Raw genomic sequence first — 10,643 nt, 5'->3', positions numbered from 1 at the left:
CTCACGCCCACCCACAAACACTATCCAGGGTTCTGCCTCCTCCCAGCAGGAATTAGACCCCCATAAAGTTCAAATAAGACGTAAGCGAGCCAGTCACTTCCCTGCCCGGGCCCCAGGCCCCTCATCTGAGCCACCTGGGCCCCTACCTCGGCGGGGCTCTGCCCAGCTAAGAGGAGGGGCTGCCCCCAAGGCCTCGCCTCTGGGCCGGCCCCGCCCGCCCGGGAAACAGGTGCTCGCCGCCCGCCGCGCAGATGAACTCGCAGCAGCCTCACCTCGGTCTTCCCAGCTAAAGGATCTGGCGCTTGGGTCTAGGCTTAGCAGCCAAACCTTTCACCTCAAACCCCACATTTTTCGGGGCTAGGCCAGGAACTCGGCCAGTCCTAGTAACTAGCTGGGACGGTGAGTATGCTGTCCAAAAGTGCTTCAAGTGCTTAAACATTTAGGAAGACACACCCATTTTGTACTTCTCTATCCAGAAATACTCAAGAACATTTTCGGGATTGTTTCCCCTTAAAACAAAAGAAAATGCCGTTTTCTCACTCATTAAGATCACTCCCTCAAAACACGGGCATTTTCCAGTTGTGCCTCCTCGCCCTTTCCATGTGATGCCTGCAGCATCTGCCAGCCTGATTCTAGTAAAAACAAACAAAAACCTGCAAAAGCACCATTATTTTAGTTTGCTCTATAATGGATTAGTCATGCAAAATCAGGCCTGAAGGGGCCTTAGTGATAGGTAGCTTCACCTGACTTCTCAGACGAGGACGCTGAGGCCCAGAGTCCAGCAGCAAAAGTCAACGTGAAAAAGAAAGACTGGGACCTTCAAAGCTCACAGTCTGTCCACTAACAGGAGCCTTAGTTCTCTAAGGGTACAACATAGTAAACAGTATATCTAGACTGCGGCGGAGTCAAAAAGCATAAATTACACAGAATCTAGCCCAGAAACCTGTATTTTTAAATGAGTTAAAGATTTTTTTTACTATGATTAACTTAACTAAGGTAACATATACAAATGTAATGTTTCATGAAAATATGATTAATGGGATTGGGGTGGGTCCATTCTGACCATCATAGAATGTGAATACACTTATATTGATTTGTCTAGTATCATTTTTAATGTACCCAAAGTGATTATACTAAGGTAATACAAATACTTGTTTTACATATTTCATCATATCATGCTAAATAATTATGATCGAATGCAAGGTTCCACCTTTAGACCTAATTCTCACTTAGCCCCTGTCCTTTGCGCCTCCCTGTCCCTCCTCCAGCTTGAAGGTTTCACCAACCCAGCACTGGAATAATCGACAGGAGACCTCTGGGCTCCACACTGAGCGATCCGTGTCAGTCCTTGATGAGCTCAAGACAAGAAAGGAGACACTTAGAAATGAGCAGCTTTTACTTTCCAGTTACCAGAGCAGAAGTGGATGAGCAAAGGGTCTCCGCCTCCACCAGAAGAGAAATAACTTGCCTACATATGCATTTCCTGTCTCTCACTCAAAGATACACTGTATCGTCTTTACCAAGTGCTAGCTCCCCTCTGCCGCTTTAGTTTAAAGAATTTAGGAGCTGATGGGGGAAGAGAGGCCTACACATAGTGCCTAGTGGTTGTGCTGGCCCCCTTAATCGGGGACCCTGCGCCCACCAGATCCGGGCCGGGCCCTCCAGCACCCCCGGCCTGGCCACGATGGAGAGGAAGCCTGGGGCAGTGCTCTCCCTTCTCCCAGGGGCGTCTCTCAGGGCCTGGCCTTGCTCTCAGCCTCTCGATGGAGTCTGAGGTCGTCCTTGTGGCCAGGCTGCAGGTAAGGCCAGGCTTCCCTACGGCTCCTGGCAGTCCTGAGATTTGGCCCACCCGGGCCCTGCACGGGTTCTGGCCTCAGGAGGAGAGGAGGCCTGCCTCCTGGAAGTTGAGAGGCGGGCGGGGCCTTGCAGGCGGCTAGGACCGCAGGCTGCGCTTCCGACCCAGAGCGAAGATGGCAGCCTCTGCTGGTGCGGCTCGGAGGGGCTGGCCTTCCTCACAGCTACCCCAGGCTGGAACTGGGAGTTAGGGCCCAACATTTCTGCCCCTCTGGCATCCTCTCGCGCTGGCTGGGGCAACAGGAAAGGAAGTGGGGACTCACAGCTCCTCCTACTGGTAGTGGCAGAGACCAACTGTAAGATTTTGAAAGAGTGCTGAATACAACTTTTAAACTAGAATGTGGCTAGGGTGAACACACCTGGCCTGTAACAAGTGTTGAGTGGGTTTTCTTTCTTTAAAAGATGAAAAATAATGAAAAAATGTAAGACACTTAGGGGAAAACATGAAAATTTTTATCATGTGTGAAATTAGATTTCCAGAAAGAGAGGAGAGAGAGAAGAGGGCATAAGTGACATTTGAATAGATAATGGTGAAGAAATTTACAAATCATGAAAAACATCAAGCCACAGAGTCCAGGTCTTCAATGAATGCTACGCAAGATGAATTCTAATAAAATAACATCTAAGTATGTTAGAGGTAAACTGCTGAAAACCAAAGACAATTAGGAAATCTCAGAGCAAAAGAGGAAAAAGAGACACATCATCTTCAAAAAAAGAAAAAAAAATCGATTGATAGCTGACTTTCCATGAAATTGATGAAAGCTCAAAGACAACAGAATGACAGCATCAAAGTACTGAACTAAAACCTGTCAACATATTAGTATTTTTTCATTAGCCTGGGTAGGCAAATATTTCTTAAACATTACACAAAAGTATATATCCATAGGAAAAATATTGATAAAATTATATGAAAAGAACTTTTTCATTAAGTGATATCATTAAGAATTAAAATGCATAACTTATCACAAATAAAGTTATTTGCGATGAAATTATCTTATACATGACTCATGTATAAAATAAAGAGAACTACTGTAAGTAAAGGACAAGTAACCCAGTCTTTGGGCTAAAAACTTTGCAAAGGAGGATATCTCAATGGCTAATAAATATATGAAAAGGTACTCAACTTTATTAGTCACTACAGAAGTACAAAATAAGACCACAATAGGATGCTACTATGTACCCATTAGAAACACTGAAACACCAAGTGTTGATTAGGATGATGAACTGTCACTCTTATATACTGCAAATGGGAGGAAAAATTGGTACAACCACTTTGGAAAATGCTTAGCGTTATCACCTAAAGGTACATATATGCACCGAGAGATAAGGATATTCACAGCATCATTATTTAAGCTAGCTCCAAAACTGCAAATGCTCACCAGGATTACAGCCACATCTGGCAATTAGAGTGTATTCAATGAATATAAGTTGTATTATTATTCTTTGTAGCCTATGAAAATCTTTCCATATTTTGTATATTCAAAATCTGCTCAGCTGAAGACCAATAACATTAACTCAGAAATATCTAATTAAATAGAATAATTGAAAATACCTAAAGAAAATAATTCTTACCTTAAGGACTGTTAAAATCTTATGGTAAACAGTGTGGTGATAGCCAGAGGGAAGCGGGGACAAGGGCAGGGAGAGGTGGACAAAGGGGGAGGGGCAATGAGGCATCTGTAATAGTGTAAACAATAAACATAAAGTGAAAAAATACCTATGGTATATTTAATCACTGTCTTTTAAAAAATATCTTTCAAATACTAGATTCTAACAATAGGCATTAATTAGATTCAGCTTTGTTTTTAAGAGCTATATACTATATTACACTGAAATAAAGCATCTGCTTCCTATTGAATTGCAGAACTAAGTTTTTCAAATAAAATCTTGCAAGAAGACAAAGCAAGGTTTTTGTTTATTACTTCCTTACAGATCACCAATTAACCTATTCTGTTTCACAGATGAAAGTTGAAATAATAATCTGAAGTTACCAGGTTTACTGCACAATCAGCATGGTTCTCGTTCTTAGTAGTTGTGAACACAACTCTTAAGTTTCTGTATAGATCTTAGAGCCTTACTTTTTCAAAGCCTCTTATGCTCTCTTTCTAAGTTATAGATGAAAAAATTTAATAGATACAATCCTAAGCTCCAAAAGCAATTCAAAAATTGGGGTACAAAATGCAAATTGGAATTTAGTATAATGTTATTGTTAAAATTATTATTTTTTCTTAAAATGGTAAAACAAGAGTCCATTCAATTAGTAGCAAAGAACCTAGTTATAATCTAATTCATTGACTTAGGAGCTCTTCCCCTATCTTCCCATTACATTTTGTAAATGTGTCCATAACAAAAAATACTTAATTGTAATGAATGGTTTGTATTTATGTATCATCACTCAAATGGTGGAAATAATGTCTCTTCTTTTAAGTATCCCCAATTCCTAGTTGAGTGCTTGGCACATAGTAGGAACTAAAGATATGTCAAATAGATGAGAGCTAAAGGAAGTTGTAAATACATTATAGAGAACTGAATTCCAGGACAAGATCATAGGGCCAGACTCAATTTTGCAATACTTGGTATCTCCTGGATAACTTTTGAAAAATCACATTTCTAAAACTGTAAAGTCAAAAAACATACCAGCTGGATGTTTACTTCAAGATGATCCAGTAATCTGATTCAATCCTGAAACAGTCTTTCTTGTGTTTATTAAAATGCATTATTCTGCTTATTTTTAAAAGTATTGGATTGTATAAGAACTTTTATTTTTTTACTTCTAGGGGATAAAAAATAAATTTACTCTCAAATATCTAGACAAATATATAACTGCTCAAAATTATAAATTCATAATCATTGTTTTCCAGATAAGAAATATCTTCATTAAAATGTCTCTTAACAATTGCTCCCATGTGCCCAATACCTCAAGTAATCAAACTCCAAAGGAATCCTCTGACATGTCTATCAGAATTTACATTTGGATTGTTTTTATTGTCAATAAACCTTAAACAAAGGTATTAAATAGTCAGCTTAGTTTGTCCTGGTCTTTTGTAAACATGGGGCTATAATCATTCTAATCTTACTGATGGAGAAAACAAAAGGCATATATAAAACCTCACTACCTTACCTCAATCCTCATAAATGTCCTGGTAGAGATTACAATAGAAATTGTTTCTCTAAGATGGTGCCTTTGTGTCTCTATAAGCAATTCTATTTTCTTTTCCAAAGCTTCTTTTCATAGAGTTTTAATCACAAATTCTCTTCTTTAGAAGTTCCACAGTTAGGCCTTGGTTTTCTTTGCAAAATTTTCACTCCATTTTTTCCCCTAGGGTGGGTGAGGAGAAAAATGTTCTGCTTAAACAAAAATTTATCATAAAATCAGTATAAGCACAACCAATTTACCAATTTTTAAAAATTTTATTGTATTAGAATAAAAATTTACTCATATTACTACTTAAATTTTCACAGAAAATAACTTTTTCTATTTTCTATAGCCTATCCTAATTAAAACCCACTCCACTATGTAGCAGGAGTAGAGAAGGTGAGGGTGGGATTTGGGGAAGTAAACAGGTGTGCTCAGTTAGCCTTCTTAATCCGGGGGATGTTTCACCAGAAGGGAGCATCCTAGGTAGCAATGACTTTTAGGAAACTGGGTAATTAGGGCTGTCAACTGCAAACTAGGTGAGATGTCTACCAAATAAAGTCCTTGGTTTTGTGATAATTGATCTGAAATCATTTTCTTTTTTTTCTGGCAGTGATTACAAGTAGAATCAATAGTCTACTAAGGCTACTCCTGGTTCCTGATAATAAACTCATATCATTAGATTATAGGTCTTTTCTTTTCGGTGGCTGAGAGTAAAAAAAAGTAAGCTGTTTATCCAAAAGTAAATCCAGAACACATCCCTAATTTTAATGTACTTGCAAAAATTTTCTTATGCAACAAGAGAATACATACACTGCTCAGCCCCTGCTTCTGTGTAAGGATTCGTAATGGTGCTGTGGGACTCTTTACCAAGCTGCTGAATTTCATCTCATGGCTGATTCCTACTCCAGGACTCAAAGGACGATGAAAGATCAACAAAAATAAAAACTAATAACCTGTTTTATAGTGACCCTAACAGATCTCTCCACAAGATAACATGACAGTAGTTTAAAAAAAAAAAAGGAATGGCTATGCCTGGAGTCTACTTGCTACTTCTTTAGAATGTAGGCCTGAGAAGCCCAGATGTGTTGTTAATGAAACGTAAGTATAATATAATTTTAGATGGAATGTCTATTAAATAATAAGTGTGTCACTTGGATAGGGTAAAGAAATACCTTTTAAAGATTGGTACATTCTATATTCTGGGATCAATCATATAAGACCATCCATGTGGGGCTGATAAAGGTAAACAAAATGATTAGTTGATATGTCACTAGTAGAAATGTTATTCATCAATCCCAGAGGCAAGGATTTCTTGGCATAAGGTCTTCCATCAAGCACAGCACCATCACTGAATTTAGTGGAAGCCTCTTCTCTAGAGCAGCTAAGATTCAGTTTCTCCTCCACAGGTTCCCTGCTGTTACAGCCGCTGACACCACTGTCAGACAACTGAGGATATCTGGCTATTTCCTCAACAATATTAGCAAGAAAGAATAAAGCAAGGCTTGTGTCCTAATTTAGGGTTATCCTTAACTCTAAGGAGCAGCATCGGAAAATTACCCTTCCTATAAATAAAAGGTGATCTGAGAACTGAGTTGACCATTGACAATTGATTAAATTGTTTTCCCTCCTCATGTTTACCTTCACTTTTCACTTATACACATATAAACACACACACACTTTACAAAAAATCTTCACCCATGGATATGTTTGTTGCTTTTAGAAAGGTGAGGGCAGGAGGAGAGAGAGAGAGAGAAATATCAATGTGACAAATATCTGCTGGTTGCCTCCACTAAGGCCCTGACCAGAGATCAAACCTCGGTACATGTTCTTCCCAGGAATCTAAACTGCAAACTTTCTGGTATATGGGATGATGCTTTAACCAGCTTAGCCACCCAGCCAGAGCTTCACCATGTATATTTTTAAGAAAAAAGTTTAATTTAATTATAAATATAACAAGATAAATGAATTAAAGCCCTTGTTTTGTCCTAAATAATTGGGAACCTCTAAAAAAATTTTTTTTGTGTGTTCATCTTTTATTATGTTGTCTGCTCACCCCAATATTCATATGGAATAGACTCATGGAAACACCGACGCACCCTCAATTATGTAAACACACCTGGATGATTCTGAATGGATCATTCCAGCAGCTTAAATACTCTACACTTCGAAAATATTTGAAGATATAATGAGAGAAAAGGGTTAATCAAAAAAATTTAAAGCATTCAGCTACATGTATTTTTTTAAATCTCTTAGAGACTATGTGCTCATTTATTAAATCAAGGATTTTCTAATGAATCACCTTAACACCAACTAAAAGTTACATCTAAGCATTCTTCATATGTCAGTATTTTATTAACTTTGTTTCATTTAAGACTATAAGTGATTGACTAGAAGTGAAATTAATTCTATGAGTTCTTTTAAGATTAAGCAGAATAAAACAAGCATGTCTCAAAATTAATATTTTGACATATTTCTTTTCAATCTTTTATGTAGACATTTATAGTAAGTGTCTATATTAACAGTTTATATAGTGGTTCTTATACATCTACTCTTCCATAATTCTTATTTTATGTAACAGTAAATAGTATTGAATTTTTAAATAATTATTGACTATACTTATAGAATTTAATGGAATGAAACTATTGTTTCATTTAGGCAAACAATATGGACTATAATATACTTCTTTCTGATTTAAAGCAAGTATGACCAAACTTTTATGTAATGCAAATGGACATGTGGCATCATTACGAAAATTTTACTGTTTATATTAAGAATTAAAAGTTACTAATCCATGGGATTAAAACACTTTATTTGTCTTGAAATCTCTCATACATTTGTTATTCCTCATGCTGAAATCCTTTTGTAGTTAGTATTTACTATTTATCTTTAATTTTTCAAAATTTGTTCCTCTTTTTAAAAATATCAAATGAAGAGAGCTAATTACAGAAAACATTTTGTCTTAATGTTTTAACGTTTTGTCTTAATGTCACCTAGTGTGGATCAAACACAAAAATCCAGCCATACTTGCATTAAATGAGAAAGAAGTATATCCTAAGTTTGTAATTTGTTTCCCATTTCATAAGTCAGCACACGTTCATATTTCATAAACATCATGGGAGAAAACAAATTTCAAAGTATCATCTTTCAGCACAGGATAGAGTAAGGTATATAATTTTCATAAGGACTATAAATAAAAGGCCAAGAAATTAATATTTTGGGCTTGGCATTTTGATGTGGGGGATCCCCAGAGAAGAACATGAACTAATATGCCTATGGCAATAGCTTAAAACAAAACAAAACAAAACAAAACAAAACAAAACACCTTCTTCTAGAACTAGTGCTACCAGGCAAGGAGGAAAAACTGGATAGGAGTAGAATGTGGGGGTAACAAAACACTGTCCAAAGGCAGTTCAGAATCAACCATATCATCAACTCACTCTGAGGCCTTTGAATATGCAGTTGTTTGCAAAGCACCTTAATTTAAGAGACAGGAACCAAAAAGATCAAAGTAACCTGAGATTGAAAGTCACATCAAAACTAGATCCATGAAAAGATCAACTGGCTCCTGGCTGTCCGTCTTAAAAAGTTCACATCTAAGTCTTTGAAAACGAACCTCCATTGTCAATGGAAATGCCTGGATCTGGAGAGGTGCCTTAGCTCCAAACTCCTGCATGGCTTCTAGCGTGACACTGGTAAATTCTAGTAAATAACACCTTAATGTTCTCACATAAACACAGCAGTTTGTAAAGTTAAAAAGAACAGAAGTTTTGAAGGGGCCAACAATGGCTCTTAAGAATGGATTAGTGCAGCTTGAACCTTTGCATTTTTCTCTTCGCTGGCTTCCTTGATATTTCCTCCTCCAGTGTATGCCCAAAGTCTAGTCTTATGAATTACTTGAATTCAGCCTTTTCTCTTAGAGTGATCTCTCTGTCTGAGGTATTGAATGTTATTGGCAAGCTCTATTACTTTACATCATATTGGATAGAAGAATATGGTTACAAAGCAGTCATCAGCCAAGGACCTTAGGGACAAGAGAACTTGGAACACCAAGCTTCACAAAACAAAGGGAGCTCAAAGGAATGAGTCCCATTCACTGCCAAACAGTGACGGAACCACAACATGCTAGCAGCCCTGCTTCACGAATCAAAATAGGGCAAGTTCTGAATTCAATGGAAAAACAATAACAAAGTTCTCCAGAAATTGAGTTCAAATAGGTTAGCTCATGACCAAAGAGGGAATGTTTTGTATTCATAAAAATACCATTGCTATTAGTTATTTCATAGAAAGTGAGAATACCAGGACTCAGCACAACAGTGCTCATCAACCCAGAACACCCAAGAACCTCCTAGGGGATCTCGCCTTTCAGCCGCGCTGCCGTCACCAGGCCCACGTACAAAAACAAGTACCCGAGACAGGTCAGGCCGACTGGGGCCCTCAGGCAGTCACAGCACCAACCGAGTTTGTACCAAATTGGGTGGAGGCCAACCACTGCTAATCATAACTCTCCTGTCCAGGGAAAAATGCAAGTGCTTAATCCCAGCTCAGACCACCTACCTTCTCTAGTTCCCTGATGCCGTCCTTCTGTTTTCTCAGCCCTGGTGAATCCCACTATCATCCCTCATCTCAGTCCCTTTCACTGCCACCTTTGGAATCTTAATCCCTTCAGGCCCTAAGGGGCACCTGGCCCTCCCCTGAGCCTAGCCCTTCTCCCGCAGCCCTGGGCTTCAAAATGGGTGTGACTCCCCTGCCCTCTCCTGTCTCCAAACATAATGACCTTTCCCCCTGTTTCTCCAGGCTCCTGCCTTGTGACTATACTTTCTGTTGGAGCAGATAAGCAGAGCTAAGAATATCAAGGTTACACATTGTAAGATAATACTAAAATTGTGTTGGAATTAAAGGAACTCCTAAAGAAGTGATTGCAAGCTAATTTAATTGCTTATATATGTTGCAAATATCTATTCCAACCCCCCCCCCCCCCCCCCCAGTACCATTATCTAGTCTCATAGAGGGATCTTTAAAGAGCATATAATTCTCAGGCTATTTAAACTGTCCCAGATTTTAGAAAAATGAAAATTTCCAGATTACTTTATAAATTATAGCCTAAGAGATGATAAAGAAGATGATCTATTTTACTTATTTCAAAAGGACAATAACATATTAATAAACAGCATGTTCAGAGAATAACGTGTTATAATCAAGTGGGTTCCTCCCTCCAACTTGTGTAAGAATATAAGAATAGTTCAAGTATACAAAATTTATTCATGTATGTTAGCATATTAATAAAAAATTGTGTTTATATACAAAGTCATTGAAGGGGAATTTGATCAAATAATCAACTCTACTCTTTTTTTAGAAAAGCACTCAAAATAAGAGTTGATGAGAACTTCCTTTATATGATTATACACACCTTATCTCAGTCCTAAGTCTAGCATATTTCCTGTGGGAGAAATACTAGAGATATTCCTTCTGAAGTCAGGGGCTACACAGAGAAGCCCACAATCACCGCTGCTACTTCATGTCGTCTAATCGACTGCCTGATACCACCAAAACCCTAGAAAAATGAACGGTATAAAAATTGAACACAATAAAAAAGTATCTCTATATGTGCAAATGATAAGATTGTATAACCGGAAAATCTAAAAGACAGAAA

This window comes from Pteronotus mesoamericanus, unplaced genomic scaffold (assembly GCF_021234165.1).
Source record: "Pteronotus mesoamericanus isolate MK-2021 breed Mesoamerican mustached bat unplaced genomic scaffold, CSHL_Meso_final scaffold_651, whole genome shotgun sequence".
Lineage (NCBI taxonomy): Eukaryota > Metazoa > Chordata > Mammalia > Chiroptera > Mormoopidae > Pteronotus > Pteronotus mesoamericanus.
The sequence above is the reverse complement of the archived record's forward strand: the minus strand, read 5'-3'. Positions refer to the sequence as shown.